This window comes from Coturnix japonica, chromosome 2 (assembly GCF_001577835.2).
Source record: "Coturnix japonica isolate 7356 chromosome 2, Coturnix japonica 2.1, whole genome shotgun sequence".
NCBI lineage: Eukaryota > Metazoa > Chordata > Aves > Galliformes > Phasianidae > Coturnix > Coturnix japonica.
In genome coordinates this window covers 68,785,469-68,811,601 of record NC_029517.1, presented here as the reverse complement: position 1 = coordinate 68,811,601, position 26,133 = coordinate 68,785,469, and positions in this window count along the sequence as shown.

Genomic DNA, 26,133 nt, shown 5'->3' with positions numbered 1-26,133 from the left:
GCTGCACAGAGGACACACCTTTGTTTATAGATTTATAGTTCCTCCCTTTGATCTGTCTGTTGGTGCATGTCTCCAGAGGGCCACTGGAGAGGAGTTTATTTGGCTTAGCTCTTGGTGATTCTGCAGGGAATTTAGTTGTTTGGCATCCAATTGATCTGAAGGTAAAGCTAATGAAAGGATGGTGATTTTAACTGAATTCATTATGGGTACTAAGTTTTTGCTCTTATTTATTTTTATATGAAGTCTTAATGTGTGACTAACTGCCATGTCAACAGGTACTCCAAATCTTTAAACAACGATGCAGCAAAATATCCAGGTTTCAAGAGCACTCGTCTCTTTCTATTTAGAAGCTGAAGAGGTTGTTACATTGCACAGTGTACTGGGGAATATCACATCCTACAGTAGCACATCATTTGACCTAACGTGATAGAAGCTGAGTTACATCATTCATGAGGTAGCACAAAAAAAGAAACCCAAAAAAATAATATGGGAAATTCTGAGCAGTGCAGGAGGCCTTGGTCCTGTAAATATTTAAATTGATGTATAACTATATATGCCACTCTATAAGCAATAGATTTGCCAGGTTACCAACCTATTGCTTTGAAACATAACTACTATAGATTGCTGTGGAATTCCTCTTCCTTTATTACTGACAAAGTAAAACATAATGTAGTTGGTAACACACAAGCTATTTCTAGGCAGGACATAAGCTGTCTTCTCTCTGGCAATCACATGCACCTAAAATTGACACCACTTTGAACCTTCTTGTTCTGTTTATACCAGAGGCAGGAATGATCCTTGGTTTTCCTTCCATCAGAATATAACCTCTGCTTGATATTAATTTGCTGAACTCTGGTTTGTGTATATATATATATATATATATATATATATATATATGTATATATATGCAACTTCCTTTCTCCCTTTCTCCCTGTACTCAAATATATGTTATTAATAGACATTTTTTCAAGGTTGATATTGTTTTCTGGTATTAAACACACAATAACACCTCCATGAAACAGTTCATAAAGCAGATGTAAAAAAGATTTAAAAGCCCAGAAATAGCAAATACACTGAGATGAATCCTGCTAATGCTGCAGCTACTGAAAATGATGGGAAGGCTGCTACCATCATGCAGCAAACTCCCACGGGCAGTTAGCAGCCCCACTGCAGGTAGTTACTCTCTCTGTCCAGTGCTAGGATGCAGGAAAGCCCCAACAGGAAAGGGCTGTTTGAATGAGTTGGTAGGAACATGGGAATCCCTCCAGGTTCTCCCCGAACACCTTTGTAGCTAGAAAACTTCTCCGGTCACTAATGGTACGAAACAATCATTTGGACAAAGAAATTCATTTTTACTCATACGGAAACTCCTATTTGACCCTTCAGATCATACAATTGCCAATTTCAGACAAATAAAATTTAAGTCTACTTTGATGGAATATGTTTTTTACTTCAAATCATGAGGCATCTTGTGTAAATGTTTGTATTTCCATATCTGCCATGCTAAACACCTTCCCACAGTACACCAATGAACCAACAACACATACAGTGCTTTAGGAACTGACAACACATGCAGTTATGCTGTGTTTTGGTACTGGATCACATAAGCAGGCACCAGCAGCACCAGGAAATTTTCTACTTAATACTGTAAGCAACTGGTCTGTTGGACATCTTCAAGTTTTCATCTGCTTGGATGTGAGCCATTGGGTTCAGGTAGCCTTGTTAAAAAGGGATTTGCAGGTCTTTGTGGTGTTACAGCCCTGCCAAGCTGGAAGCTATAGACAAGGTCAGTGTCTAGGACTCTGTTGTATTAAATGAGCAAGTGAGCTTATATGCATTGCAGATTCCCTGCCCATGAGATCTCTTGTCTAAAGCAATCTGCTGAAAGGTGATAGGGTTGAAGTGTAGGCTAGACAACATGCATATGGCAGAAGGTTTGTAATATTCTAAATAGCATCCACTGTGTTTTCTTGGGTCAACATACAAAGAGTGTTGGTAAATCAATAGTTTAATCCGAGCGTGACAGGAGCATTTATCAAGGCTCTCACAGAAGTGCTTCTCTGCTAAACAAAGCAGATTTACAGCATTGCTGGCAGAAGCCATTTTGCATCATGTGGCATGGCACACTTGCTGCAGGAGGTGCTTATGGTCCATCCTGTCTTCAGTGAGAGCAGACAAGCCAGGCCATCAGAGCACTGGTGCTGGGGAACACTGTTGCCGTGTTGCCTTACAGTATTGTAACACAGAAGGGTTGGAAATAATGATTGTGTTTAATTACAAGGGGGAATTTGTTTTGTTTTTACTTGAGGACCAGCAAGCTTCTGTTCCCTGGGCATTATAAAGAAGCTACTCGCTGGTATAAAAGTTCTTTCAAAGACTTGGCTAGGGGGCTCTTACAAGAGGAGAGAGAGATATATCTACATTACGGTAACATCTGTGACTGAGAATGAAAGAAAGGGGCACTTGCAATTCAACACTAGATAACAATGTGTGAGCCAAGGGTAGCATTCACAAAGCCTGAGTTCCTCCAGTTTGGTCCCAAACAGCGTATTCAGATATCAGATTCCCTCCCTCAGCTGCTGAAATCAAAGGGAACAATGGGGCATACACACAGTTTATCAGAAGTGCACAATCACAAGTGTCAGGCATGCAGGTCTGAGTGGCTCAGGCCAAGACTTTGCAGGCATTCATCTCCACACATTAAACAGAGACAACCATCTAAATGCCCAGATTCAAATTGTGCATAGAACCTCTACTAGAAAACATATATTAAATATAAACATTATTTGATCTAAGGTCTATTCTTTGATCTAAAGTCTTTATAAAGCAAATGAAATTAAAGCTGAAAGAAAAGAACAGTGGCAGGAAAAAAAACACATAAGTATCCCTCATAAAATATGTATCATCACCTGAAACACAGAGGTTTTCTTCTGATACAAGCTCATGTAATTGTATTTCAGGACAATTCTTGAAAATATATTCATAGGTAGGAAAAGGAGGCTACACCTCCTGCACATATTGAATATTTTTATTATAAAATGGCTGTTGGACTATAGGATACTGAAAAATAAAATTCATAGGGCCACCGCAGTCTTACAGCTGTGTTAAACCCAAATAAAATTGCTCACAGGAGAAACACCGCTATTCATATTACTTATATTTCTAGACTCAGCTGGAGACAGCTGCCAGTAGTGCAGACCACAGCGCAATATGAATGAGCTCCAACCTTTCTTCACCAGAACTGGTACCAAAAGACAATGGGCTTGTTTCACTCTGTGGATAATGGAGATAGTTCTGTTTCTCATTCAGATACCCTCCTCATTGTGCAGGCTAGCTAGGTAAGCATCCTAGGGCAACAACTTATGTTTTTATTCTCCTGGTTCTTTCTTCATTTTGTCATTTGGAGATACCCATGCCCGTAAGGGTGCTTATGGCTCTACCTAGGAAGAGGCCTTGCCCTGGGCTTGTGCTTGTCTGGCTCCTTAGCTGTAACAAAGATGCAGCTACTTCAGCATCCTTTGCTGGGATCAACACACTGCCAAACAAAGGGCAGTGCCCCACAGCACACCTGTAAACATTGCAAAGGACCTGTTCCCAAGGACAGATACAGTTGATCTTTACCACAAACACCTTTTTTTTTTTTTTTTTTTTTTCCCTAGCTGGCTAAATCCTACCAAAACTATACATAAAAGTCCATAATACTGAGTCAGCTGGGAACATTTAGAACAACAACAAATCCAGGATGATAAAAAAATACATATTATTTGCTTAGTATTTTAACTGAGACCAAAAAATCCAGTCAGTTTAGTTAGTTTCAATCGCTATTAATCTATACAGGCCATAGAAATGGAAGCAGAGTCTTAGTTTTGGACAGAAAATTATTAAAAACTTTAAAAATAACTGTTCCTTAATGCATATCCAGTTTTTCCTCTTCCTTTTTGTGCATGAACTTGCATGGAAGTAGCCTTTTATTTATTTCACACTCCAGTTCTAGTTGGAAAAAACTTTCCTTTTTCCCATTGCATTCTTAATGCACAGTTCAGTTCAGAGCAGAGGTCAGATGGTGATTTCTCTCATGTTTTTGCATATTTCCTCTATAAAATCCACTCAGTATTCATGGATAATTCACACAGTAGAATGATGTACAGGAATTGTCCTTTACTGATATCCAGTGGCCAAATATATTTGTAGAATCATACAATCATAGAATGGTTTGAGTGGAAAGGTGTCCTTAAGATCCTCTAGTTCCAACCCCCTGCTATAGGCAGGGACACCTCCCTCTAGACCAGGTTGCTCAAAGCCCCATCCAGCCTGGCCTTGTACATGTCCAAGGAGGGGGCATCCACAGCCTCACTGGGCAACCTGTTCAAGTGTTTCACCACCCTCACAGAGAAGAATTTCTTCCTAATATCTAGTCTAAATCTACCCTCTCACAGTTTAAAACCATTTCCTTTATTCTGATGCTACATGCCCTTATAAAAAGTCCCTCCTCAGTCTTCCTGTAGGCCCCTTTCAGGTGCTGGAAGGCCATTATAAGGTCTCCTCAGAGCCTTCTCTTCTCCAATTTGAAGAGCCCCAGCTCTCTCAGCCTATCCTCATGGGGAGGTGCTCCAGCTCTCTGGTTATATTCATGGCTCTCCTCTGGATCCACTCCAACAACTCCATGTCCTTCTTGTGTTCAGAACTGGATGCAGTATTCCAGGTGGGGTCTCACAAGCAAGCAGGACACACTGCAGCTGTTCCTTCAATAGACTACAGCCCAGACAACATTCCCCGCCCTACAGATTAACCTTGTCCCAGTTTCTTCGAGCTTTTGTGAGATGGGAGCAACCAGCAGAAGCAGGCTGACCTGAAGTCTGCAGCATGTACCTGTATGACCATCTGTGATGAGATCTAGCACAGAACTTTTTTCCACCTAAAACTGTACACTCCATTTTACAACCCACGTAATGCCCGAGCTCTTTACACATACCCTCAAAGTCTTTCAAGCAAGTGGTCCTCTAAAGATACAGCTCTCTATAGGTTGTGCAATGCCTGCTACATGCAGAAGAAAACATGGGGGAAAAGGGTTATGCTTGTGAGCATTAAAACTTCCAGGAAAGTATGAGGTACCATCCTGAAGACATTCCGTGCAGCAGCTTTGTAACCCTTGTTTGGAGTGATTTTCACATTGAAGACGCAGTTTCCACAATGCTGATTTTATTCCAGATTTTCTTCCTTTTTTGATGAAATTTTCTCACTCTTTCTTTTTCTTTCTGTCACAGATACCAGCATTAAAGACTGCTCATTCTTGTGCCAAATGAGAATTCCTTGGATTGCTAGACTGACCTAAAACATTCATGCTGAGGCAGTTCCAGATTAAAATGAATTGCCTTTTAGTGTCACATTACCTCCCCTGGGCCCATGCCTCTTGTGATGTCTCTCAGCCCCCTCCTTCAGGGTAAGGATTTGCCATGGGCGCTGTGTCCCTGCAGGTGCATCATGAGAGATATACTCGAAACAGAGAATCAGGACCTTGTGGAAAAAACAGGAGCCTGATTCTCCCAGTCTTCAACATCAGCGTATTATGATGGGTTAAGAGGCTATTCTAGTGAGGCAGTATGTTTTGGATAAGCTTCTTTATCAGTGTTTCACAGTGATGTCAAAAAGCACATTTCCCAGACAGTTCTTTTGGACTTTGGATTCTCAAAAAAATCAGTGCCCCATCTCCCCATTTTTTGTTTATTTATTTATTTATTTTTGTCTCAATTTCCACAATCACAAATATTAACATCAGTTTTTGGTTGGTTTTTTTTTTTTTTTTTTTTTTGTTTTTTGCTTTTTTTTCTGTTTGCTTTTCATGAATTCCTTTTCTTCCTGCCACTCTGATTACCTGCAGTGCTGTCTTGCTATCTTCCTCTTTATTTTGCTTTCAGTAATTATATATAACATTTTTCCCACGTAAATTATCACGAGGACATAATCCCAGCTCCTCAGATCCCACAGTAAAGGTCTGTTCTCTCTGAGCTGACACAACAACAGGCAATTCACTGAGCACAGACAGACGGACACACATTTTCCATGAACGCATTTAGCATCATTACCAAAACTGGCTCACTAGCAATTTTAGCTAATAAGAAAATGAAGTTAGCACAAAGCATCTGAAAATAAATTCTGTGGAAAACGTTTCTCTGCTTTAACAGAGATTGAATGCAGGCCGTTTCTCTTTCCCTGTGTCCCAAACAACGCATCAAAACAATGTTTAGCAAGTGAGCTACATTTCACAACGCTCTCACATCATAGATGGATGTAAAATAAGTTAACTTGGCAGTGTGAATGCCCAAGAGAGAGAAAAGTTGGTGGGTTTGTTGTCCAGCCTGGTTTCTCCCAGTCCTTTAGGATTGCCCAAGATTTTTCCATGACCTCACTGCATCTCTGGCGGCTGTTAACCCCCTGATCTACCAACACAGTGCAGCTGTGGGAAGCCTCCCTCTGTCCCTTTGAGTCCCTTAATACCTGGCATATCCCATGTGGTTAAACTCAGACTAAAGAAGATCACAAGCAGGAGAGAGGGAGAGAAAGACTAAGAGATTCCATGTTTTCTTTAGCAAAGTGTTGGGGAAAGAACTGAGGATGTAACCCAGAACAGAGTATCAGTTCAGTGGTTTTCCCCAGTTTTTCGAGTTTGCTTAACAGTTCTTAAAACTCCTCTCTGGGTGTTCTGACTTCTCTTACCAAGAATATGAGAAGCTTGGCAATTCAAGTCCACTTTCCTGAAATACTCAGCCTCCTGCATCTCCTTTGCATAGTGTATGTGGCAAGCAGATGTAGCAGGGTCACAAGCATTGCTGAAATGAATGCTCAGCGATTCAGCGGAGGATGTGTGTGGTTTCTGTTGTTGCCTGCTGCTAAACAACTTTGTACGCTGCTGGTAATTACTGTATCTGTATGTTGCTGTTGTTGGTTTTGGGTTGTTTTTCTTTTTGCTTATGCCTTACCTGGTAGCTTTGTTTGTCACTATAAAAATATTGAGAACAGCTTGGAGACTTTCTTTTGCTCTGACTTGAAAAGGCTGTATTCAATTCCCAGGATACACACTGCAAGCTGGATTAGGATCTATGGCAAAATCCTCTTCCTTTTACCATGCTGCCTTCGCAGCAGGTCCTGAATTTTATTTTACCATATGTTTATTTTACCTTATTGTGGTATTGATGTACCAAAACCCCTTGAACTTCTTGCATTACAAGTAGAGTTTTCCTAGATTCACGTGGCAGAAAAGATCCAGAGCCTCTGCATCTTTTTCAGTGTCTATCCCTAAAACTTTCCCTTTCCCAAGATCTGCTCTATACTAGAATTGCTCTATATCAGTCAAGATTATTTGTAATATTTCATACTCTTTTTCTACACACTTTATCTCTGGACTAAGCTTGTACTCCTATACTTCCTCCAGAGTATCTTGCTGATTAGAATTACAGTTCTGGGCTGGAGCAGAAATGAGGACAGGCACATCTTCTTACAACTCAAGTCCTCTTACTTCAGTTTCCCACCATTCTTTGGTGCCCTTTAAACCCTTATGCCTGGTATTTTAAAAGGCCTGAAGAACTGCATCCAGTTGGGAAGTAAGTAAAGTAATTGGGCTTTACCCCTATTGCTTAAGCCCCACATGGGGCTTAACATCCTCCTTAAATGTGATTGTTGCCCTCAGTCTTTTCAGAACATGCTGATTCATTTAACTCTTGCTTGATAAATGCTGAGGTATCTATACTCAGGCACACAATTCTTATCATGTGATAGTAAGATGTAAAAAAATCATCATGGTGTTAATACAAATTTCAAAAGGTATAGGTTTCTAATCATACCCAGCAGTTGTTACTGATTTTGATATATATATTCTTGATTTTCACCTGTATGTTTTGGAAAAGAAAAACATAACTTTCAGACAAACTTATCTGAAGTTTAAGGTTCCGGGTCTTTTACTACCAAAATCAGCTCAGTAACAGCTGCTGGGTATGATTATTAAAGTGTCAGTTTCACTTTGGGCAGAGTAGTTAGAATCAATGGTTTGGGGTTTTGTTTATTGTTGTTGTTGCTGTTTTAGAGTACCTTTAATAAATAGCATTTAACCACAGGCAGCTGTAGATCCAGTCCTGTAAATCACACTAGACGAATTACAAGAAAAAAGGAAAGTGCACATGTTTCTAAGTGTTGCCATTTTCCCACCACTGGAAATGGGATTTTTAAAACAAGTTTTCCATAATCTTGTGAATGCCAAAATACCACAGGGCTGAAACAGAAGCTGTAAGCCGTCACCATGCCTCACAATAAAACAAAAATATTGCACCAAACTGGAAGGAAAAGCAAATGCACTTTCCTTCCATGTTACTGTAAATTAATTTTAGAGATGGGCACAAACCATAAAATTTAGATTCAGCCAGAAACCTGGGAGCATAAAGCTTGAAATATATCTGGATCTTTGTACCAGACCACCGTGGTTGCTGGCAGACAAGTATTAGCTGATTAGTTGGAAAAGTCCTCAACACATCTATTCCATATGCCCCATATCTCACAGTATGTCTCCCAGTCCCCTACATCACTGTAAATCTCGTACTGTTACACCACAGACATTTCCAGTGTCTTAGGATGATAGGTATCACAAGCTTTTCTAAAACAATGGGTGTTCTGAAAGAGCAGAGCTTGGATAAAAGTTTTCATCCAGATATATAAGGCTCATCTGTGGAATCTCCACCAAATCAATCTCATTTAGTGAAAGATAAATTCTATTTTAAAATCCAGCAAGAAAAGACATTTAAGTAAAGCAACATACCTAGAACATGACTCAAAGCTGAATCTTTGTGTTCATTAATTCCAGGCCATTCCTGTTGAGTCTGGGACTAGAAACAGAAATGGATGAATACATGAAAATGCACATGTAGTGGACAGAAAGAAGGAAATGGATATGATAAGGGTATGCTTTTCATCTGAGTAAAAAGTAGGTTACTACAGTGTGATTGAAAGTGTTACTTCTCAGCTAATCTATTGTGTTGCCAAAATTTGTTATTCAATACAATGAAATAAAAAAGACTTGGTAGAGCAAAGTAGATGAAGGCAAGTAACGGGGAGCGAGGTCCTAGAGACCCATGCTGCTTCTTAAACCATCGCAGTTCCAACTTTGTTTAAAAAATAAATTACACCAAATGGTCAAAATCCAGCTTTAATTCTCAGCTTAATGATTACATTGGTCCATTTCCAAGACTGCAGCTAAAGGCCATGAGAACTTTCAAAATATTTTCCCACCCATATACATATTGTCCCAAGCTTTGGAAAAAAAAAAAAAAAATGGCAAAAAGGCAAGTGAGAAAGAAAGAAAAAGAACAGTGATCATACAGAAATTGCACTGGTGAAATAAAACATTCAGCGTGAAGTTCTGATCTGCAAGGAAGCTTAGAAACTACTAGGTAACAGGACAGCTCTAATTTAGTGGCTTGCTGAACTCTCAGAACAGTGTTGGAAGAGGTGGACAGAGCGTCTAAGACATGGCGCCTTAGACCTCTTCTCACGCCCCTTTACTATGAGTTTGAGGAGTTTCAAGTTTCCTTTTATATTCTTATTTTTCTTTTTTCTTCTTTTCCTTTTTTTCTTTCTTTTTTTTTTTCTTTTTTTTCTTTTTCCTTACTGTGTGAAGTTTTTCATAGAAAATTATTTCAAGAATTTTCCCTTCACTTTCCTATGTAGAGCTACACCAGGCTACTTTTAGCGTCTGGCTCTGCATGCCTAGAACCCATTCACGTCAAGCCATTTTCAGAATCTGGACCCTGACTTGTAATAATACACTAAGAATTCTGATATGTGTGTTTTTTCACAGTACTTTAAATTTCAAAATACCCCCAAATCTCTGCAAGCCTCCTCCCAGGAGAGTAACTTTCTGGAAGAAGCATGACATTCTTCACAGCGTTCTGATAAAGAAGCAGCATGACAAATACTTCGCCTGATGAAAAAGCTGAATAATATCAAAATAAAGTACGAATACAAATTTATGAGCTGTATCAGTCATAATTAACCAGTCAGGAGAAATGTCACTGTATACAGATCTGCTACGTGAGGAGTGCAGAATATTGTACTGAATATCTTAGTAATTCTTTAGGAAGGTATTGAACTTTTCTCGCAATTAATTATTCATCCATAAAACTTTCCTTTCCTTATTTCCTCCTCAAATTATTTCAGAACTTTCCTTCCCTTTGTGAGATCAGGAGTGCAATCCCATGCATGTACGCAGCACAGAAACACATACCCGTGAAAGAAGCCACAACAGACACCACCCCCAACTTTCCCCAGTTGTACATTTGATGCTTGCCGGTGCCATTAAGCAAACACAAAACAACAGCAAGCGCATTCTGTTGAAATGTTTAGCTAAATGGAACCAAAACAGTCACAGTTCACAATTTCATAAATACATTAATTAGAAGTGTCTCCAAATAGCATGTGATTTTGAATTATTAACATAAAACACTGCATTATAAATGACTGCAAATTGCATTCCTTAGTGCTCTCCATGCTTAATTTATTATGCCGTAGGAAAATTTGCAAATTACTTTACTGTTTTATATTTAATGGATAGTTTTATATGTATATTGTTTCATTAAGACAAAATTAAACCACAGTGTACATATTATATGCCTTTCCAGTGACATAAATGTCACAAGAGACCCTCAGACTTTGTCAGGAGGGGTATGTGCTTCTGTCACTTCCTAGATTTAGTAAAGAAGCAAAGAACAGGTTCAAGTTTCTGCTTTTTTCATGTCTGGACACAACTGCTCCTTCTGGCCAGTCTGTTTCATAGGCAGGTGAAGGACATGCCAGGAAAGTTTCCTGCTGCTTGAAAGTAGGGAAGAGGGGTGGTAGAGCAATGGCTGGAAGACAAAGGACCAATTCTAGCAGTGGGCACTGCTACAAGGATAGTGCAGTCACCATGTCACTGTGCTCTGAGATAGAAAGAAGGAAGATAGAAGCAAGCCTCCTGCCCTGAGCTCCGCGAGCAGAGAGAGGTTGAAAAGACCTTCAGTCTCCCAGGAAGAGACAAAAAAGGCTGGCATGGATTGATGGACCACACTGCCAAGTCTTTTGTTGCTGCATATATTAAGATTTGGGACTGTTTACTCTGGAGGAGGCTCAGGGGAAATCTCATTGCCCTCTGCAACTACCTGAAAGGAGGTTGTAGTGAGATGGGGGTCAGCCTCTTTTCCCAGATAACTAGTAATTGGATGAGGGAGAATGGGCTCAGTCTGTGCCAGGGAAGGTTCAGGTTGGACGTTAGGAAAAATGAGTGGTGAGGTATTGGAATAGGCTGCCCAGGGACGTGGTGGAATCATCATTCCTGGATGTGGTAGGAAAGGATGTTGTAAGAATAAGGAAAATCCAGTAAAACTGTAACTGTAAAGACATTCATCTTTGACAGCTTCTTTGTATGTTGTCTGTTCTTGGCCATTTGTCTTCTTTATTTGTAAATTCCTCAGAAGAGGAATTGCCTCTAGCTGAGTGTTTGTAGAACACATGTTACAGTGGAAACTCCATTGAAAATCCAAAATGCAAATAGAGTGTAAATAATAAATATTATTTATGATACATAAATAAATAACATTGGGCCATGAAAAGGCATTCTAGATTTGTTTAAGCAGGCTGTCCAATCCCCTAGATTATGGAACTAAATAATATCCCTTTGGTGAATGTGACAGACAAAATGTTTCTTCAAACTGACTTTCAGACTTTTGTATAAGATAGGAAAAGTACCAGTTACCTTCAGAACAGTATCCACAAAGTTTTCAAATGCGTTTCCATTTATTAAAAATATAGCAAAATAAAATGTGGCAGGAAGGGTAGGAGGTGGAGAGACTGCGTATTTGGGGAAAGCTTTAATTTTGCTTTAAGTTAAAATTCCATTAATGAAAATGAAGTTACAAGAAAATGAGTGCAAGAGAGAGAGAGATAGCCCTCTGAGCTATTCTTTTCAAGTAATAAAGATGAGACTCTGTCAGAAATTGAGGTGTCAAAACTGGAAGTGCTGGAACAAATTCACAAATTAAAGAGCAACAAGTCACCATGACCAGATGGCATACATCTGAGAGCTCTGAAGGAACTTAAGAATTAAGTGGTTGAGCTGCTAACAGAAAAATATGCAGCCTTTCATTACAGTGCTACCATGCCAGAAGATAAGAGGTAACAAATACCTCATCTCAAAAAATCTGGAAGGTGTGTTCCCGCAAGCTTGATTAGGGCTGTAGATTGCTTTTCTCTTTTAATCATCCTGTCTTCAGAGAGATCAGCATATCCAGCAAAAAGAGCCAGTCTCAGCCCATCAGGAGCCACTGACAAAGGCAAGCGTGGGTGGTTTCCTGGCTCAGCATACTGTGGTGACCACTGACCTGGAGATCAGCGGTGGTCCTTGAAAGGATTGACTTCAATGATAATTAAAAAACAACTTCCCTAATTAACCCCTGCCCTTCTTAAACTTGGCCTAGCTTCATTGAATGTCTATCCCTTGCAATAATGTTGGGATAGGTTAAGCCTTTCTTCGGCACATTTATGAGTGGGAAGATAGGACAAAGTTACTGTCCAAATAACTCAGGATTTCCTCTTGGTTTTATGCCCTATTTGCAACTCCTTACCATTCAGATAAGAGGCTCTCTGCAGTAGAAGAGAAGACATGGAGAGGAAACAAACTAGTTGAGCATCCATCCAGGCAGCAAAACCATGTACTTGTATCATTGCATAGATTTTAACGTGAATGTTCAGTCATTTAGTCCTGTGGTGCACAGCTGCTCTGCTGTTACTCACTGTGCATGGAAGCACACAGTCCAGATGATGCATGTGAAGCAGCCCACCTCCCCACAGCCTCAGGTACACCCCGCACTCACTGATGCAGGGCATCTGTGTCAAGCCCCTGTCCTTTCCCTACTGCTAATGAAGAAGTCCTCATAGGTAAGGCTGAGCGATGAAAACATCTCTGATCCTATCTTCTGGCTATTACAGGGCATAAGTTTGCATTGCAGTGCTCATACCAGGTTTATTCATTCTAGTGCTAGATAATCACCCTGGGATGCTTGATAACCAGATTTAGGAAATCATCAGATTTACAAAATCTGGCTGTGAAGGTTTCTGCCTGTAACTGGCACCATTATCTCACTTCTAAGTGGAGTACATCTGGCTTTCACACTCAGTTACCAGTCCTTTCGACATACCTGTTGTTAATGAAAGCCCTAAGAATACCAGTTACCGCTTTGAAGATTGCAAGTAGATTTCTTAGTATCAAGTCAAGAGCTGTGGGAGAGCAGTTTATCCATCTCAACAAACATTTTGAAATGTTAATAATATATACAGACAAAAAAAAAACCAAACACCAATTCCTTCTTCCAATGAAGAATCACCCCATGCCTTATAAATACTCATTTACTCATTTTTTGTTTACTGAGGCTCTCCTGTCACCTCAAAATTATCTACAAATGTACTATAGAACTCTTAAATAGGATGCAAGAAGAGAGGATGGGAGATATTAACTTGAAAATAACCACTCACTTGGAGCTTCAGACATGTGCGCAACAAGAATGACCAAGAATCATGTCATTGCATGGAGCTCAAGCTCTCATTCAGGGGAAAATAAACTCTTCTCATAGTCTGGATGAGAAGTTTCATTCACATTGAAAACAAAATGTAAACACATGTAAGAGGCTTGTGGTCAGAAAATACCTTTTTTTGCCCCACCACAAATTAAATTAATTTGTAACAGAAAACTCTTGGCAATAACATTCTTGTTTTCTTAGGGGCTTCATAGCACCCTGAAGTGACTTTCTTGCAGAAGATCATAGCTTTAAGGTAGATGATAAGGACCCAGACACTTGGTCTGGGACCAGCCCTTACTTTGCCATCATTTACCATTATAGCAGTCAGACTGGAGGCATGGGTGCTCTCAGACACCTTGCTGAGTGCAGGAGTGTGCAGCATTTTAGTTTTTTAATTCAAAGTGCTTAGTTTAGAGGCACTTTTTCTTCTGCAGATGCAACAGAGAAGTGATGATCATGTCAGCCATACTCAGTAACAACTTCAGGACTGTAATGCTTTTCAACCCTGCATTGTCTCTAACTAGAGTTGGCCAGCTGGCATGAAGGAGGGGGAAGACTGCTGCTGTCTTCTGTGAATTGATGATAAACCTGCTGTCTCTTTGCTATGCCTATACAGCCACATTTTAAAGAAAAAACATGAGAGTTTCTTAGGGAAAAATAATAATAATAATTTTTTTTAAAAAAAAGAATAATAAATGTTGTCTTCTTTTCTTGATGTTCTTAATGCATATATCTGTGAACAAGCAGCAGGGGCATGAGCAGAAGTCAGCATCTGAGCAGGCTTTCTATTCCAGCAATAGTCTGGATGGGCTGTATCAGACCACCATCTTTCCTGTTTTTTCTGTCTTATGGATCTGATGGAAAAGACAGCCTACTTTTCCTGATGTCTCAAAAGTACTCACATAAGTGCCATTTCTACCTCATCCTGCCTCAATTTCCACCTTCAGAATCCATAAGTTCTGATGGGTATATCCAGGTTCTGCGGATGGTCAAAGCCACCTGATCTTCTTCTGGAATGGGTAGTCTTAGGCTTTGGGCCACGATGGAAAATCCCATCATGAGTGACTTTTGCATTTTCAAAATCCGCTGGAGGAACCACAAACAGATGTTCTCGCAGAAATGTGAAAAACAGGATATGTGTGGGAGTCCTCACTGGGAAGAATGGTGGCAGTCTTGCAGATTAAGTAATGGACGTACGATTCACACTCAGCAGAAACCAATGGCTTAAAAATAGCTGGCCCTCTCAATATATTCTCTGTGCATTCTTTTCACAGCAGTCACTTCCTTATCCTATAGCAGGCAATAAATACAAACAAATTCACAACTTACTCTAGTGACTTTTAACCTAGGAATGCTAGTTGCTTTTATATTTTATCATAATGAATTCCACCCATAATTACGAAAACCCAAGCTTTCCCATGCTTGACTCAAATTAAGGCCCATGCTGTTTAGGCAGCCAATATTTTTGCAGTCTCTAGGCTGAAGAAGTACAGCCTGTTCTTCACAAAGCTATCAATGGAAAAATTCTAATAGCTGAGAAAATGGATGTCCATTGGATCACTGGTTGCTTTCACATGCAGCTGTGCTGCCAGATATCTGCCTGCTTCCTCCATGGCCAGAAACCCACTTAGAAGACAAAGCTATATTCTGTATGTCCCATTATAACCACCACATTGTGCAGAGTTCTTGCAGACTTTGAGGTTCTCCTGGTTGAGACTTCCACAGTGGAGGGACCAGCTTGCTTCTGGTTGTCGTTCTGCAGCACTTACAGTAAGGCCATTAACTTTCTCTGAATGTAATTTTTTTTCATTTTGATGAAGTCTCCAGTTCCAGAGCTCTGCTGAAAACTTGGAATGTGATGTCTTTGTCTGTTCTTTCCTTGACAAGTCTCTGAGATATTAAAAATCAAAAGAAGACTCTAAGGAGCAAATAAAGCCTTGTTAAAGTACTGTTTCACTTTTGTGCTAACTCACAGAAGCTCTTTGCTCTCTCTGCCTGGCCCCCATCAGATCTTGCATAAAAGGGAAAAAACGCACTTAAAAGTGCTGTTTTCTTTCCACTTCCCCCTGTACTTCAAAATCATTAGTCTTTCTGCATTTCTCTTTTATTCCCAGCCTGGCTTGTGCCGAATCAGATTATAATACATTAAACCTCCAAGAAACACAAAGCTCTGCAAAGTGCTCTTTGGGGTCTCAGTACATGTGTTCTCTGGCTCTTTCTGCAGTAATTACTGCCATCTCAGGGTCAGCTCCTGTGCGCAGGTCCCACTCAGGCATGCTCAGCCTCATCTCCAGATCAGTGCAAAAGGAATTCAGGGTGGGTTTGGCCTGTGCATTGCCACTGCTCTGCTGTGCAGAGGCTGGGGAACTGTTCTGCCAGCAAGGATATTGTACTACTTTTCCAGGCCAGTTTTACAGCAAGGAGAAGAAGCTCCTTTGGAAACACAGGGACTGCAGCCTTCCAGCTACATTATCTGGACTAATCGTAGTACCTTGCACTAGATGTGGGGCTGTTGGAGCACAGCTGTAGCCAAATAGAAATCTGCACCAAGGCTCCTCCAGTTCCATTAAGACCAGGACAACTTGCTGTGTGCAGCACTAAGTGATGACATCCATGCTGGGAACAGTTCACATATATTTGTGCTTTCATAAGGACACTTTGCCCACAGCCTGACCTTCACCATGAGTAGGAAGATGGCTGTATATGGCAATTAATGCTAAAAGGAACACCTTCATCCCAAGGCAGCACAAGGAAAAACATGGACGATAAAGCTACCACTACTAACATTAACATCAGCTAGAAAGCTTACAGAAGTAATTCACAGAGAGGCACTTCCCCTAGTGTTGTTTGACTCCATCCTCACAGGTTATAGGAGAGCAGCAATGTTGCTTTCCAGCAGTAGTGTTCCCAGATTTCTCCAGGAGGGTCTCCAGGAGGGGCAGAACACAGCAAAACCCTTGGTACTACCAATATTGGCAGTATGACTGTTAATCAGGTCTTACTTCTGAAGTATATAAGTAAGCAGAGAAAAATATCTGTCTTTAAGCTATCATCACAGACTCTTCCTTTCCTCTGCAGAAGGTGAGCACACATTTCTTTTGAGGGCAAAGAGATGGGAGTGCAGAACAAGGGGGAGTATGCTTCTACTACAGCTTTATGAACAAACCTGAATTTCATTCTGAAATGTTGGCGTTCTTCTCATTCTGGTCTCTACTTCTACAATGACACCTGCTCTCACATTGCAGTCATGCTTTGATAACAATAGAAAAATAGCATACATGATGAAAAGAGGGAAGGCTCAATTTTATTCCTACTGTTGCCTGAAGCTAAAAATGAACAGATACCTCCCAAATTGAAAGCCTGGTTATCTACTCGGCTGCAATACCATGCCAATAAAGATGCCTTTCTTTCTGTTTAAATAAGTAATATAATAAAGTGTTGCTTCATTTCATTATAATGGCTAAGAAGGATTTGCTGGTTTCACAGCATAAATTTAGATTAATTTTTCAGATTTGACAACGTTATAAAAATTATATTGATTCTGAAATTATAATTTTAGATTGGTTCTGTCATTTTAGCCTATTAGCAGTCTTTAAATGAAGTGATCCAACGTTACAATCAATCTTATCTTCCATTATGCACTTCCTGGTGCTAAAAAGTGAGATCGATTCTAATTAACTACACTGGTTCAGTCATTTGGGTGGTTTGTTCAGAGAGGGAAAAAAAAGTTACTATCCTACTGTCACTTAAACAATTTATTATACATTTATATACTGAATTTATAAGCGTAATTAATGTCATTTCTATGGTAAAAACAACACACTTACAGCTCCCTAAAATATTAGGATAGCAACATTAATGCTATTGCCTTATCCAGTGCAGCACGTGAAATGTTTTCAGGGTCCACTTGTGCTATAAGAAGCAAAGCGAGGTCAGCAAAACATACTTCCTCTGCAGCACAGTTATAAATCTATGTGTACACTGTGAGCAGCTAGGAGATGTTCTGAAAATGTCATTTCTGATGTGCAGCTGTGGGCTAACAGAACAGGTTTAACACTGCTTAAGAAGCCATCATGATGAAAATAATGCTGTGAAGTGGGTGATGTGATTTAAATACGAATCAGCTCAAACTTCTTTATTTCTTTCCACACTCTCTAGCTTTAGCTTGGGCTGATGTACTGAGAATCCAAAGGACTGATGACAGAGACCTTAATACAAGCCTTGCCTAGCATCAGTGTCACACTGTAGAATATTAGCCTTTGAATCAGCTACAGATGTTGGCATAGGTGCAAGGCAGTGGAGGACTGATGTGCTGTGCTCCAACCTGAAACGCAGAATCATAGAATCATAGAATTGCTCAGGCTGGAAAAGACCTTAAAGATCATCAAGTCCAACCACAACCTAACCATACTACCCTAACTCTAACAAGCCTCTGCTAAGTCATATCCCCGAGCAAAGGTACTTCCACGTACTTGAAAGTCTGGTGAACACCAAGGGAGAAAAGAAGAAGCTGGAAGATATGCACCCAATTTTATAGGAAGGACAGTAAAGGATAAAATTAGACAAAATCTTAATACATAAAATGTACTTTATGTATGATTTTATCCATTAGCATCCTTATTTCAATCTTTCAAGCCAAACAAATTATATTACTTCAAGTACCAGTCTGTTACTATTCTTACCAATGGTGGTTCTGCCTGGAGTCTTTTCTAACTTCTTCCCTGATTTTCCCTGCTACAGCTTTATAGAAACAGAGCATATATAGAAACAGAGCATATATACTCTCCATTTTAATTCAACTCATCTATTTGTTATAGTCAGTGCAACTTAGAAACAATCTGCAGTTCAAGCAATGCTACATTCACTTTTCAGCACCACTGCATTTTTTTCATGTAGAGTAACATGTAGGGAAATGAGTCAAGAGTAAGAAATGCCAGCCTGGCATCCTGCTGCAGAGTCTTCCTTGACCTCCCTTCCTTTATACACCCTCACACATGCTTTCTTCCTGTCAGGCTAATGACATTGCCTTACTGAGAATCCAAAATAATGAAAATTCTGTGAAAGAGAGCAGTAGATTTAAAATCATTTGCTTACTTTTATTTCTTTGATGCTTTTCTTCAAGAACAAATCCTTGAATATTTAATGGAATAAATAAATAACAGAAAATTACTGTGAGTCCCTGTACCTGTCCCTTTTGAGCTACTCGTACTGCTCCATGAAGATGGTCTTTAACTCTAGCCAGCCCCTGAGGAACAAGGAATTTGCCAAGTCCTGCAGAGATAGGGGAAAATGTCAGGTAAACCAGAGCTGCACACCTGTAGTATTACACACCTCAAGTATTGTCAATCCTCATGAAGCACAACACTAATTCTCAGGGAGGAAATCTGAGAGCCATGGTTGTTACATGGGCTACTTTTATTCCTCTCCTGAATATGTCTTGGTACTGAAGATGTTCTGGCACAAAAGAGTGACTTCTGGTTCTGAACAAAGAAAACAGTCTGGGCGCTGGCAGGAGCTTTGCTATGAAAATCTTCTTTTTAAATGAATAGTTTGCTAGTTCAGTGACTGAACAACTGTTCTGCAAGAAATCTTGATTTCATTCTTTCTGCTATTGCACTCACATTGCAGACATTATTTATTTGCATCTTGCAAAAGGCCTTCAGAAGCCTTATTTTCCACTGCCTCACACCTCATGCAATCATTTCCATTGGTGCATAGTGAGTGTAAAACACTATCACACCACTGTAACCAAAGAGGAGGTCTTATTTCACCACCTTCTTTCACCAGACTGAGCAATGGAGAATTAGACTGAAAAGCTCCTGAGGTGGACAGATAGCATGCATGCAATCTGCTCTTGTTTGCGTGAGGGACAACATTGGCTCACCTTTATACCTTTCACTCAAGGACTCTGTGATTGTTCAGTCTGGAGGAGGCTCAGAGGAGACCTCACCACTCTACAGCTACATGAAAGGAGGTTGTAGTGTGGTGTGGAGGTTGGCTTCTTTTGCCAGGTAACTAGTGACAGGACAAGAAGTAGTGGCCTCAAGTTGTGCCAGAGGTGATTCAGGTTGGATGTTAGAAAAAGTTTCTTCTCAGAAGAGAGGTGAGGTATGCACAGACTCACAGGCTGGCCAGGTGCTGGAGTCACCATCCCTAGATGTTTTCAAGGAAAGGATAGATGTGGTGCTGAGGGATGTGAGTTAGTCAGCATGGGTTGATGGTTGGACTAGATGATCTTTGTGGTCTTTCCAATTATAATGATTTTATGAACCTATGATTCTATGTTTCCTGACTGCCCAGCTGGTATGGAAGCCATCAGATCCTCTCCATGCCCAAAAAGCGAAGTTCTGGTGTGCCTGAAGGAACAGGTGTCTGAGGATGATGAGGAAAGAGTCTGTGCTGCATGGACACTGTAACTTGGAAAACAAAGGGTGTGAGAGCTGGGTGAGGCAAAATACTGCAAAAGAGAGGTGACATTTGTGTAGAAAGCTGCTTTTGTTTCTTTCCCATTTCACAGGCAGTGTGTCTATTAAACGTGGCTTTTGCTGCCAAAGGACTTGTCATATTACATTAGGTTTAGCAACTTCTGCTGTGGCAAAGTGTGCAGTGTCTCCCTTCACATAAAGAAAATATTTTCACAAGTCTGTTCAACCTGCTAACTGTGATTACAGACAGTTGGCCCCTAACATGACATTTATTGTTCCGGCTCCAAGAAAGAGCTTCACAGCACTGTCCAGCCAGCTACCTGAAGAGCCCATATGTGTGTAGAGATCTTAAACAAGCTTCTGCTAATTACTTCATTTTGCACCCTTTTAGTAGATCTTTAGCAGTTTGATAGAAAAGATGTTATAGGGAAGTGCTAAAAGCAAGAACTTAAGAATATATACAACAAGACTGAACCTTTCCAAAACCATTCTTTTCATGCTTACCTTAAAACAGTTATTATAACATATCAGATCCCTTCTGCAGGTGTATTTTTGCACACATTTCTACACTGCTCAGAAATGTAAATAATTGAGAGTTACTGGATTAAAAATAATTTAAAAATTAAAAAAAAAATAAAAATAAAAAGAGCTAAAATACCATCATCTACCTCCACTTGGGAAACCATCACACCTGGAGGAAAAAGGGTGAGAAATCATACTAAAATTAGGGGTTACAATGGGGCAAATAATGCCAATGGCAACCACAAGGAACAGGTTGACCCAGTTCAGTCCCCACATCAAGAAGTTCCTGAGAAGTTTGCCCTGAGGAAATTCTGTCATGAAAAAAGAAACAACAAACTAAGCTCACAGTGTAAAGCAAAGCAAAGGACATATTTCCTCTTTTCCCTGTAGGATATGCTGACTGCAGTCACAGCAAAAGAAACATCTGCAAAGAGACTGACTTTGCTACTGATGTATCCAGTTGATGTTTAGACTACCTACTCAAGGCCTACCTACTTGTTTTCCTGGCATTTGGGAAGAATGCAAAAACAATTAAGGTTTTATCAAGACAAGAGCATTTGGTTATTAACGGCTTTATGTGAAAGGAGTGGTGAGCAGTTTTAAATTAAACTCATTTAAAATATTTTGTATGAGTTGCAGTCATTTAAAAATGTGTTAAATGGCCTTCACTTCTTCACTTTCCTTTCTTGCACAAGGCATTTGTAGGGCCTGAATTCTTACATGACTTGGCCTATGCTGCCTTACTTTTTGGCAGGTCACTTTGCTCAATTCTTTTCCAAATAGAAATTAAGCTTTGGCCGAGGGAGAAGCAGAGCAGAATGCAGCCTGCTGCAACAGCTTGCAGTGAATTGGAAAGAACTCTGTGTTATAGATGAGAGCTAAGCAAATACCCTTTTTTTGGTTTAATTTTACTGTCTTATTTTTAAACTTGCATGTGCATCAGCCAGCAGCACTGTGCCTTATTATAATACTCCTATTAAACAAGTGGATATACATTGTGAGCAGGGAAGAATTTAGCTATTTTGTTTAAAGGCATGCTCTTCTGTGATTAAGTTGCGTCTGTTTGTTTGGGAATTCAGCTTATTTGCAGTGTCGCTCTGAACGATCTCCCTCACAGTTTTGTCTTGTATAACATCAGAAAATCATTTACAAAAAGGCCAAGAAATTTACAAAAGGGTCATAAAAGATTCAGTGGTGGACTTTCATAATTTCTTTTATTGGAGTTATACCTCTGTCGATAAAAAAACAACTTATCCCCAAGAAGGATACATGAGAGCTTCTGCTTTCTTCCTTTTTTGTCTTTAGTTTATTTAAGAACAAACAAACAAACAAACACATTTATTCTCTACTTGTCTTGAGATCAGTTAAAGAGGGGCTGGATGAGGAACAGGAGGTGTGTGTCAGTATCCAGCGAGGAGGAGCTTACACTTCTAAATGAAACCGTTTTCCTTCCTTCGTGTCTCCCCGCAGTTGAACCTAAAGAAATCAACATACCCTGATGACAAGATCTTTTCCTACAGATTTCTGATGTACAACACTAAAAGCCATTTCCCAAGACCCTCTAACAATCCCCAGCGATTCTTCGTGGTCTAGTCTGAGTTAAATTAAAAAGCATATTCATGGGGAAATGAGTAATCCCCTGCCTGAGTGCAACATGGCTTTGTCAAAGTTTGTGATCTGGTACACTAACTCTCTGATTTGTTTGGCCATGTGAAAATCTTTTAAGCTGGCTTGAGAAATTCACCCCTAAAGCCTTTTCTGGGGCTTGTGTTTTTTTATTTTTCTCCCATTTCCTCAGATCTTTCCCTTGTTTCTAAAGAGTGCCATAGTCCGTTCCTGAGCCCTCAAATCCAATTACCAAACAATGTACAAATATATGGCTGAGCGTGGTCTATGGGAACAGCTGCAAAATTGCTAATATTAGGTCTAATTTAGCTACAATAAATTAGCAAGTGTGTGGAAGCAAAATGATGACAGCATAATTATAACAAAAGTCGATGTGTTGAAGTATATGGATGACAATACATACTAATTTTAGCGAAAAAACGCACCAAATGAAATGCATGCAATGAACAGACGGGACTAATAGCTCAGACACATATACTTAATGTGACCAGTCAGTGTAAAAACAAAAAGATAGATGAAGCTGTTCAGAATCTAGTGCTAACAAGCACTGTAGTCTGAAACCATTAACTGTCAGGGGTAATAACACTCAAAGTATTGAAGTGCAGTAAAACAGCAGCACTTTTCTCGGGATGATGTGCTGATGTACAAGCACACACCTGTGAAGAGGGTACTAAATCTATCCTTGCGTTTATTACTATGGAGGGAGGAAAAACAACACTAATAATGTAAAGTATAAACGAAAATAGCAGACAGCAGAGAGTGACATTTGCATGGTCCCAGTCAGCTTGTTAGCTGAAGTGGGTTTTAATTAGCTATTTTCCAGCAAGCAAACGAGCAAATTAGTGGCAGCCATAAACAAGCAGAGACAATCAGACCCAAAGAAAAAAAAAAGATCGGACCCTTTTCTGTGTGTTTGCTTTTTGGAAATACAATGCCTTCATGCTTCAGCTAAATATTTCTATTAACCAGAAGAATGCAGCGAAGTGAAGACCTTGGCAATGATGTGAGTTCTCAAATTGGCTCCAGGCACAGTGTTAACAGCACAGCAAGACCAGCAGGGACAAAAAGCTCTGCTCTGACCCAAACTCAAGGGCTAAACATGGGGTCTCCTACTCAACGCCCCAGTGTATCTGCTATGTGCCATTATAAGATGGATACTTGCCCGTCTGCTGTTCATGGGATTGCATAGATCCAGCACCCTCCCTTACCTGACTCAAATGCAGGATAGCAGATGTTTTGATTGCTAAATTCATGATTAATAAATAAAACCAGCCCAGATGTTACAGTAGCGTGAACACAGGATGAGGAGAGTTTGGTCAAACAAGGGCCAAAGTTAAGCTCTGAATTTAATCTACCTCAGGGTAGCAAGGTCTTACAGATGGATCAGGACAGGCTGGATTGGTAGGCTGAGGCCAATTTTATGAGCTTCAACAAGACCAAGTGCCGTGTCCTGCACTTGGGCCCTAACAACCCCATGCACTGCTGCATTCTTGGGGCAGAGTGGCTAGAAGACTGAGCAGAGGAAAAGGATGTGGATGTGTTAGCTGACAGGCAGCTGAACATGAGCCAACAGTGTGTCCAGGTGGCCAAGAAGACCAACAGCATCCTGGCTTGTATCAGAAATAGCATAGTCAGCAGGAGTGGGGAAATGATTGTTCTTCTCTGCTCCACACCGGTGAGGCCACACCTCGAGCACTCTGTTTAGTTTTGGGCCTCTCACTACAAGAAAGATATCAGGGCCCTGGAGCATGTCCGGAGAAGGGCAACAAAGCTTGTAAAGAACCTGTAATACAAGTGTAATAAGAAGTGGCTGAGGGAAATGGTATTGTTTAGTCTGGAGAAAAAAATGCTCAGCAGGGACCTCATCTTTCTCTACAACTACCAGAAAGGAGGTTGTAGTGAGATGGGGGTTGGCCTCTTTTCCCAGGTAACTAGTGATAGAATGAGAGGGAATGGCCTCAAGTTACACCAAGGGATGTTCAGGTTGGATGTTAGGCAAAATTTATTCTCCAAAGACCAATGAGGTAATGGGACAGACTGCCCAGAGAGGTGGTAGAGTCACTGTCCCTGGAAGTCTTCAAGAAAAGGTTAGGTGTGGCACTGAGTGGTGTTGTTTATTGGGCATGAGTTGATGTCTTGCTTGGTGGACTGGGTAATCCTTGTGGTCTTTTCCAACCTTAATGATTCTATGATTCTACCTCAGGATTAAAAAACTGTAGGACTTCTGCTACTAAGCTTAATACATTAACAAACACCCATAATGAAAAGCAGAGCAAGTGTACCCCTTAAGTCAGTTGTGTTTCTCTTCATTTCCCCTCTGACTGTAAGAAATGTGGATGTCACAACAATTAGAAACCTAATACAGAGGAAAAAATGTTTCAACCATTAGATTTTATACCTGAAGGATAGGATTTAGGCAAGTTCAACACAAGATACAGGCATGCAGAGTGAGAGAGCAATAATCATACTGAAGTAGTTGCTACACAGGGGGGTTAGTGGTTAGAGCACTAGCATAGACCTTGAGAAACTTGAGTTCATGTTTCTTTCCATCAGAGACCTCTCCCATCACTATGGGCAACGCACCGGTCTGTCTGGAGGTAATAGTAATTCTGCCTCTGAAGTTTGCAGTGAGACATTCATTAAATACTGCGTAGGGCTCAGATATTGTGGAGTAGGGGCTAATTAGCGAGAAGGAAGGCAAAACTCCTAATAAAAATTAATCTTATTTATGCATCGCTATTGGTACACGTGACACTACAGAAAGACATTGCAGCAGGCTTTCAGTTGGTATAAATTATCAGAGAGCTGCAGAAGAGACTCTTGCATCCCTGTCCTTGTCTTGTGCCAAGGGTATTACAGTCTAATTAATACAGATAACATGAGTGCAGACGCCTACCTGTTGGGTGCAGTTGGAATACTAACACAGGCAAAGGGCTGGGGGAAGGCCCTTGAATAAGGCTTACTTTTTACTTTGTTCATTTGTTTAGTGTTGTTCTGACGGTCACAGAAAACCCTGGCAATGAGCAGAGCCCAAGAGGCAATTAGTAATGGGGCTGAAAATGCAATGAGCCAAAAAATGAATTAGCTTGAGCAGACCAGGCACAGGCACAAGGGGATGATGCGTTTTGCTATTTTCTAACCCCCTGTGCCTGTACTGAATTTGGGAAAATAGAAGGAGGTCTGATTGAACACAGGAACCTTCCCTGTAGCACCCAGGGTAGCTCCTCATCTCCCAAAGCACCAGCAGCAGGCAGGTAGCCTGAAAGAGCTCTTGCCAGAGATAGTGCTTGCCCCTTAAGTTTCCTGCCATTGCTACTACTATCACAGAGGGACAGCCCTGGGACAGCCAGCAGGGAACTAACCCCAGCTGCATTCAGGCATGAGTTCCCAGGCCTGCCAATGCCAGCAAAGATGGGCAGCAAAACAAGCCTGGTACAAACAAGTCTCCTCTGGCAGATTTTCTGCTCCCTTTGCCTCTTCTGAGTTTTGGTCCTCTGTTTATTTATTTATTTATTTTTCCTTTGATAGCTTTCAGTTTTTGCTATTAGCAAACATGCATGCTTTGAATCAGGATTGGGTCTTTTGTTCTGAGTCATGAGTTGGTATTGTTTTCAGCTCACACAAAACCATAAGCACTTTCACCACATTCAAACTGTTTGCACATTTTTTTACAATGAAGTTGTTTCCCTGTCTCTGACAGCTGTACCTGAACACCAGAGGGAAAAAAATAGGTAATTGCTCTTGCAAGCAGGCATGTATGGTAACTATCTAGCTAGCATTCACGAGAGGCAGCAAGAGGTAACTGTCACCCAAATTGTCATGTTAGCCATCATGTTAGCCATTAGAATCAAAGATAATGATTCCTAGTTTAGAGGAGCTGCTTGACTGAATCACAGAAAAACACAACTGCCCCCAAGTGTGTGCTAGGATGATTTTCAATGCATGCTACAGTTCTGCAACATTCAATCCTG